General features: G+C 44.5%; 1 long non-coding RNA gene across 1 annotated transcript in view; it reads right to left on the bottom strand.

Moving 5' to 3' along the window:
- Positions 1 to 7,914: 7,914 nt before the first annotated feature.
- The window catches only part of LOC108290265, a 1,742-nt gene continuing 560 nt past the window's right edge, over positions 7,915 to 9,096 (bottom strand). The window contains exon 2 of the long non-coding RNA XR_001819500.2: positions 7,915 to 8,609. This is a non-coding gene — a long non-coding RNA (uncharacterized LOC108290265). The remainder of the gene's footprint in view (positions 8,610 to 9,096) is intronic.

Here is a 9,096-nt window from a genome sequence, read left to right as displayed (position 1 = left end):
GCCTGAGGGGCCTCAAGGAAAAAGCTGGGGTGGCCACCAAGGAGGAGGGGCTGAGAGGTGAGGGAGGGGGCTGGGGGATACCAGGGGATGGGACAGGGGAGCCAGAAGCCCAAGAGGGTATTCACCCTCTCCATTCTTTCTATCAGGATTTTATTGCTATCAGTCAGTTCAGGGGAGAGGGTGAGGGCTGGGCAGGACAGAGGAAGGGGGTAGTGGGAGACAGGAGGGCTGCTGATTTCCCTGTCAGGAGCAGAGTGGGCCCTGCCAGCCCAGGAGGAAGGAACCATGATGGGGCTGAGGTGAAGGAGGAGACAGGTGGCCAGGCCCACTGTCCCCACACACAGCTGGGAGATGGCAGTGCTCTCCTCCCACAGCCTGAGGGCGTGGGAAGGAGGGGAATGGAGGAACGAGGGGCTGGGAGTGCGAGGTGCCCACATGGCACGGAGATATGAAAGCAGCTGAGCTATGGAGCCATCCTGGGCATTAGAATGGTTATTCTTGTCCTCGTTTCCCTAGAGATCTCATTGCAGGCCCCTCGCAGCAGCTGTGATCTACTCCTCTTCCAGCACTCCTGCTGATGGATTAGGGGACCATGCCCAGAATCCCTACCAAGGGCAGGAAGCCCCATCTTCCCTACAGTGAGCAAGCCCCACCCTCATTCTCATCCGTTCCTGGCCAAAGTCAAGCCTGCTTCTCTTCCTCCTCCAAGAAGCTCTCCTAGACTGACCCTCCCCGCAACCCACTCCAGGGCTCCTCCTCGTCACCGCCATAACCAAATACTCTTTGTGCTCTGGGCATCGATAGGTGGCTGTGTAAGTGTTCTAAGCACTGTGGTTTCCTGGGTGTGGCTCAGGTCTCTCCCATTAGGAGCAACTCCAGGGCAGGGACCTGAATGTCAGGTCACAAGCCAGCACACAGGCCAGGGTGGAGAACTGCCAGGTGGATGTTTACAGTACAGAATCCTGATTACATGGCCCTCATCTCTCCATCAAAACCTGTCTGGATCTGAACTTTGCATGACCCCTCCCTCCACTGTCTTCTCAAACCCCAGCCCTCTGCTTCTACCAGCTTCCCATTCTCTACCAACAGTTCTACTGTTTTCCTGTCACCCAGACTTGAAACCTTGTAGACATCTTTGACTCTCTCCTCTGACACATCAGATACAGGCTCATATCAAGCCCTGCCTTTGCTGGGGCTCTGACCCCAATCACCTCACTTCATTTCAAGTCAACAAACATTTCCGAGCACCTTCCAGGGGCTAGCTGATGTCAGATGCCGGTACACAAAAGATGAGTAAGACGCCAGCCTTGCCCTGGAGGGACTCATCAGAGGGTGAGTCCAGCTGTGATAAGCGCTATTCTAGAAGCACAGAGGGCTCTGGCAACCAGAGAGATGAATTTCCTTATGGAGGCTGAGGAAGGCAGGCTGGATTGTTTCCGTTTCTCCTTCGTGGAAGGAATGAAGCTGTGGCTCTCTGGGGACTGGCTGGGTGGCCTTGGACAAGTTCCTCAACCTTTGAGCCTTTGTTTCCTCAACAACAACATGGGAATGATAAGAAAAATTCCTTGCAGTGTTTGGGGAGGATTGGCTATCATAATACCTAACATTTACTAGCTCTCATGATGTACCAATGCCTGTCCTAAGTGTTTCATGTGTACAGTGTCGTTTATCCTTTCAACAACCCCCACAATGGATGTGACATTATCATTCCTATTTTCAGATGAAAAACTGAGGCTCAGAAAGGTCAAATACATCATCCAAGCTAGCCCACCTAATAAGGATTGGAGCCAGGATTTAATGCAGGATAGCAAGATAGTTGTTTTATAATCTGATCCTACCGACTGGTGGAATTTTATCTTCAAAATAATTATAAATAGCTAACTTTTTTTTTAGCATACTTTGTGCCTGGCTCTATGTTAATTGCTTTACTTGCATTTAATCCTTAGAACAACCCTGAGTGGCAAATGCTGTTATATTTTGAGGGAATTGAGGACCAGAAAGGTTAAGTAATGTGAAAGTTTGGGCAGCTAGTTCCCTGCAGAGCCAGACTTAAACCTGACTCTGACTGACTCCAGAGTTCTCTCTTTTGCCCAGTACCCTCCCTCAGCTCAGCCCATCTGGTCACCTCCCAGACTCATGCAATCACCCTGTGTTCTGCCTTCTTGCTTTGTTAAAGCTCCCACACACTCTACACGCCACCTCTGAACTGCCCCATCCCCTTTTCCAATTGCTCAAGATCCAGCTGAATTACCACCTTCCCACAAAGTCCTGCCTGCATGCTGATCCGTTCAAGCCAACCCTGGTTTCTCTTCTTTCAGACACCACTCAGCAAGTGACATTGGGCGACATATATTTTGGCACTTGGTCATATTTAATTGACAGTGTAATTATATATTATTTGGCTTTGTCTTCTAATTATTTAATGTTTAGAGATCTTGTGTCCCCAATCAGAGTGTAAAAATTTTTTGAGGGCAAGAACCTTGGCTTTCCCCTTACTTTTTCTGTGTCCTCCTCTCATCACTTAGCAGAGTGCTAGCAGTCAGTCACCTTAGATAAATGGAGACTTAAAGGGCATTGCAGAGCCAGGAATTCCCAGATTATTAATCATGCTCATATCTTATTATATGGATGCATATCTATACAATACGTTACCCCAAATGCAGCATAAATGTGAGCTGATGGCGACTCCCTGCTGGGCTTCTGGGACTGGGAGTCCTTTGAAGACAGATCAGCCAAAAAGCTGCTGTTCCCACCCCTCCCAACTGGCAGTACCCATTCCTTGGCCTTCCTTCCTCTCCATCCTCCCTAAAGGAGATTGCTGAGAGATTTACCAGAAGGAAGGAAAGGAGAACCGGTAGTGGGGCTGGCGAATGAGGGGCTGCTGACAGTACTGAGCCCAGTGTGACTGACCCAGTGACCCACGTGACAGGCCCAGCCTTATGTGCTGGCAACCCATGCAGTCATACAAGGTCCTGCACCCAGACCTGCGCTTCCTGTCTTCATCTTGAAATTCTTAATAAGTTTTGAACAAGGAACACCAGATTTTTATTTTGCACTAGGCCCCACACATTACGTAGCTAGCCCTGCATACATCCACAAAGCCAAAGCCCACACAGATTACAGTGAAAACACAGCCTGAAGTTGAACAGCCTGGGCTCCTTCCTGGCTCTCTGCCACTTACGAGTGATGAGGGATTCGTGGGGCAAGTTACCAAACCTCTCTCAACCTGCTCCCAGCTCTGTCTCAGTTTCACCGATTCCTCATCTATAAAGTGCAGGCTCCCTTTTCATGCTTCCAAGAGGGCCAAAAGAGAAATGCAGGGAAAGAGCTTTGTGCAGTGCCTAGCACTCCAAAAATGGTGGCTACTATGAGTGCTACAGTGATCACTGCTGAGACAGGAGATACAGATGGGAGTTGGGAATGTCAGTGGAACTGGGAAGAGCTGGAGGCTTAGTCTCGATACCAAAGAACTCATACTGGAGGTCCAGAGATCCAGATCCATAGAAACAAGGAGGCCCTAAGAGTGCAGGCCTCCCTTCACTATTAATAACTCTTTCCCTCCCTCTAATTTCCTAATCTTACCCCTCCTGCCTCCTCAGCGAGGGCCTGTGCTCTATCTCAGGCAATTTTCTTATCATGTCTTGAACATGAACATTGCTTGTCTTTGCTTCTGAAACTTTGCACAAAGCTTTTGCTCCTAGAATATCGTCCCTCACTCCTCCTTCCCAGCTCATGCCTAACACCTCCTCTGCAAGGTCACCTTTAGCTGGTGCCTTCTCTACCCCATCTCTCTTTGATTCTGGAGCAGCATTATATTGCAGTTGCTTGGGTCTTGCTTAGAGAGAGAGGATGCCATATCTCCATCTAGAAGGTAAATGCCTGAGGCCAGACACCCAAACCTTTTGAAATTCTGCCCACCACATCAGAATGCCTCTCTCCAAAGCATGAACTGTATTCAAGCCTACGTCTCCATGCTCAACTTCCATCTTCATCAAAGCTAATGGAACATACCTGCTCTTTCTCACCTTCTCAAAATGACAGAAGGTTACTACTCTGAGAAGAAGGTTGAAATTCTAAGAAATGGAGTTCCAGAGAACTGCAAGATAATCACTCCTCACAAATACTACTGTCCTCGGCAACATGGGTAAAGGAAACACCACAATGCAGTAAAAAAAATCCCTCAGAAAAACAGCCAGGACAGCTAGCATCTGAATTCCAGCTCCTGAGCAAGGAACTTCTCCAAATTCAGTTTTGCTGAGTTTGGTTCTGAGTTTTGAAGATAGTGCCTACTTACCCCAGACTGTGTATATGGCTGGCCCCTCCAAGATACCTGGGGCAGAGATTTTATTATTTTTCCACTTAGGAGTGAAGGAAGTGGAGCTGGTTCTAAGCAAAACTGTCAAGTTCCGGAAACTGTTCAGCAGTCCTCTTTCCAATTCTTTTAGCCCAGATCCCTTCTACCCTCTTCCATTATTCAGTGGGAGGAGAGGAGAAGGCCTCCCATCTCAAATATTTTTCTAATTTTTTTCATTTAAACATGAAATAATTTGAATAGTAGACTCTATTTTTACAGGAGTGAGGTGACTTTTAGTCAACTGCTTTTCCCAGGTCAATTGAACATTGAGCATTTAATCAGTAACAATGATGGGTGACCCATTTTACTCCTCATTCTAATAATTATCTCTGAGAATATTTTGATGGAGATCATGGGGAGCCTTTTAATCCCTGAAGTTCCCTTGTACCCACTCAAAACACTGTAAATAAACCTTACTTGATCATTTTGTTCTGCTATCTATAGCTATATAATAAACTACCTCCAAATTTAGCCGCCTAAAACAGAAACCAGTTTATTGTAAATTACAATTCTGTAGGTCAGGAATTTGGACAGGGCTCAGATGGATGATTCTTCTGCTTCACAAGGCACTGACCGGACTAACCCAGTCACATTCAGCTGGTGGCTCAACTAGGCTGGACAGTCCAGGATGGCTTTGCTTATATGTCTTCCACCTTGCCTAAAGTGGCAAGAGGGCTGAACTCATCTGGGTACTTCTCCCTTTTCATGTAGTCTCAGGGTCTGTTTCTCTAGTAGGGAGATCAAACTTCTTAGACAGCAGCTCAAGAGAGTTAAAAAAGAGCAAGGTGGGAGCTGCAAATCCTCTTAAAGACTAGGCCTAGAACTCAGACAATGCCACTTCTGCTGTATTCTACTGGACAAAGCAGTCAGAGGCCAGCCAAAATTCAGGAGAGGAGACATATATCCCACCTCTCAAGGGAGGCATGTCGAATAATTTATGGCCCTCTTTTAACCCACCACACAGGGTAACTTGATGGGGACTCAGAAGGAAAGATGTATGAAAGAAAAAGGAAGATGCCTGGGATAATGAAGAGTTTCTTGATGTGATGGTTAAACTTTCAGACTTGGCTGAGGTCCCTAAAGAAGGTATTAAACACCTCAGTCTCCCAGCTATCTCCCCTTTCTACATCCCAGATCTAGCTTGGCCTGGTCAGAACCCAGAAATTGTCCTCAGTGGTTAATCCGAAATCCAGCCCACTGTCTGGAACCCATTCTACCCAAACACCTAACCCTGTTCTGAGATCCTCTACTCCCCATCTTCAAACAACTTCCGTCTTCTCCTTTTGCCCAAAGGAATCCAAATCCTTCTCCTGTAAGCCTTACCATCACCCATGACTGGTTTCTCTAACCAATATGGTCACCTTCCATTTAAGGGGCACTTACTTTGTATCAGGGTCTGTGCTAAGTGCTTTATATGTGTTATTACATTTTCTCCTTGCCAGAAAGTATTACTCTTATTTTACAAAAGAGGAAACAGACCCAGAGAGATATGCAACACACCCAAGCTCAAGTGGTCCAATTCAAAAGTCCAGGCTTTAAGGATGTTGCTATACATCTTCTCATGTAATTATCTACTGTGATTTAAATGAACTACTCACATGCTTATGCCTGGGCCTTATATCCTAGGCTCCCTACAAAGAGTGTTCAGGGGCTGGAAGCCCCTCAAAATGCTGTCAAGGACTTCTTTAGATTGCAGGGGAAGGAAGGAAGGAACTCAGGGACCCTAAATCCTTAAAAGAGGGAATGCAAGAAATCGCTGTTGAAAACTTATGGTCAAGATTTTTGTCTTAATTTACGTCATGGTGTGTGGGTGGTGGTGAGGATAGATGTGTCCATGAGATCACAGAAATCTGCTTACAGAGAGATAAAAGAGAACTAATTCAGCAGGAAGAATGAAAACTGAACAGTTCATCTGGCAATAATAAAAGCACCGTAGTTACACCCGCTTAACTGTAAGTTAAGCTCTGACAACCTCGATTCTGTGGAATGCAGCAGCAAATCTGGAAGTGAAAAAGGCCTTTAAGCACCAAAAATAACTGACATGAATTGAACCAAAGCCAGGTCCTTAGGCCTACACAGGGAGCCTTAGTGGGTTACATTGGAGAAAATATTTAAGATTTTTGACCTCTGGCTTCCTAGCCCATGGCCCTTGAAGAGCAAGGTGGGGTGTGAGTGAAAGGCCTTCTAGAGAAGGAAGCATTTTGAGAGCAAAGGGACACCAAACAACCTCAAAGATTTCCTTTGGGAGCAAAAGACAATAGGACTTAGAAGTAGACAAGCATTGTGTTACATGTCACTTCATCTTAGAAAAAGTATCCTAACATTTCATTGGATGGTGTCTGGTGCTTTAGCGAGCCCTTTCCCACACAGTGAAACGGGCAGCCAAGGATGAAACAAATACTCAGAGAGGCTTAGTGACTTTTATGTGACTGTGCAGATTAGCGAGTGGCGAAGCTGGAACTAAACCCAGATTGCATGATGTCTAACACAAAATCTTTTCCTCTATACCATGATTTTGCCCTTTCCTGTATACCATCATGCCTCCTTTTTTCATTATGATGACCATGAGTCATCAAGAAAAGGTTAGTTTACGTCTAGTAAACTCTGCGGAAGAAAACAGGGAAGTGGATAGTACATTTTTTTAATAAGTTTTCATTAAAAATTATAAAAATAGCTCAGCATTCAGGATAAAGTTCAACTTTCTGTTCTCAGCTACATTATAAATTATAGTCCTTTACCTTTTATACCTAATTTGCCATACAGCACAATAATGTTGATATGCAACATCTTCAAAATATGCCTTGTGAATTTTTTACTATCAGTCATTCCTCTCTCTCTCTATTCTACTGCCTTGATTCTGTTCCCTCCTCTCTCTCCTAAATGCTCATAAAATTTCTGGTTGGAATCCTGCCTCCAATTTTGATCCCTTAAATTTATCTTCCATTCACATAATTCTGATCAAGCTAGTGGGGAAAAAGTCACAGCTCTTTAGCAGCAACCGAGGTCTCACTCCATTATCCAACTCCTGCCAACCTCCACAGCCTCGTGTCTTGCCACTCTCAGCTCCACACTTGAGTTTCCTACAGCACCGAAAGGTTACAAAGGCTTGTAACTAAGTTTCTCTCCATATCTGGTATTCTCTGCTCTTGCTATTATCCTCTCCACCTGAAATGCCCTTTGTCCAGTCCTTCATTTGATTAATTCCTGCACATCTTTAAAGATCCAAGCTTAATTGTCATCTAGACGCCTCTTCTTGGTGTCCCTGCAACACCACAATGTCTCTATCCTTGCTTGTATCAATTAGGATGCTTGTGGTTGTAACAGAACTCCCACACCTAAAGCAACTGAAACAATAGTGAGTTATTGTCTCTTCACAAGAAGTCTGAAAGTAGATGATTCCAGGGTTGCCTTCGTGATATCAGGGTTCTAAGCTTCTGTACAATTCTCTTGGCCCTTCTGCAGGATGGCTACAGCCATTCCAAACTCGTGACAACATTTAAAACCAGGAAAGGTGTATTCGCTTGTTAAAGCTGCCATATCAAAGTACCATAGAGTGGATGACTTAAGCAACAGAAATTTTATTTTCTCACAGTTCTGGAGGTTAGAAGTCCGAGATCAAAGTGTTGGCAGGATTGGCTCCTTCAGACGTCTCTTTCCTTGGCTTCTAGATAGCCTCTTCTTGCTGTGTCCTCACATGTCTTCCTTCTGTTGAATGTCCATGTTCTAATGCCCTCTTCCTACAAGAACACCAGTCATACTGGATTAGGTTCCACCCTAATGGCCTTATTTTAACCTAATTACCTCTTTAAAGACCGTATCTCCAAATACAGTCACATTCTGAGGTCCCGGGAGTTAGGACTTGAATAAATGAATTCTAAGAGAACATGATTCAGCTCATAACAGGAGACTCAGGATTAGGAGTTCCTCTTTGTTTTCAGGTGAAAAATCTTTCCTAAAATCCTTCCAGTAGACTGACCAGAATTTGGTAACTTGCCCTCTTCCTGGTTACAAGGAAAGTTAGAAAAGCATTCTCACTTTTATAATGGGAAGAGGGCTCTGGAAGCCAGAAAGGGCTGCGAATAACTACTGGGTGGGTTACTAAACCATTGAACTCTGCTTCCACATTGGGTAATAGTTATCTGCTTATGTGTCTACCTTTCCCGTTAGCTCTTTGAAGCAGAGACCAGTGTTTCAATCATCTGTATACCCCCAGCAAAGCACTGTGCCTGGCTCATAGTAGCTTCTCAACCAATATCTGTTGAAGGAATGCACAAATAGAATTTAATGAACTAGATGAACCTGTTTGTGTTATATTTGATTACATTAAACTTGGTTCACGTTTACTCTGTTCATATGGTTTGGCTTGCATAACATATGAACACCTTTAATATTTAACTTCATTTAAAACTATCATTCACACCTTTAAGAGATTGCAGGGAATATTGCTAATAGAACTGCTATTACAATAAGAGGAGACCAAATTCTGTAAGCTTTGTCTTCCCAAAATCTGACATACTGAATGGCACACAGTAGGTTCTGTATGAATTTTTGTGGAATAAATAAATAATGGATGAATTAATCATTAAAATGTTTTTAAATGCTTTGAAAAATATTATTATACAAATCTAAGGGGTTATTGCATTTTCTAGAAAAACATCTTTCAGAACTGGGCATCCCTTCTGTTCTGCTGATACTTGCAAAGGTGGTGTGTCAGCAAGTATTTATATCACCAAGCCATTTAT

The sequence above is a fragment of the Cebus imitator genome, unplaced genomic scaffold (genome assembly GCF_001604975.1).
Source record: "Cebus imitator isolate Cc_AM_T3 unplaced genomic scaffold, Cebus_imitator-1.0 Scaffold427, whole genome shotgun sequence".
NCBI lineage: Eukaryota > Metazoa > Chordata > Mammalia > Primates > Cebidae > Cebus > Cebus imitator.
This window is presented reverse-complemented; position numbering and strand designations above follow the sequence as displayed.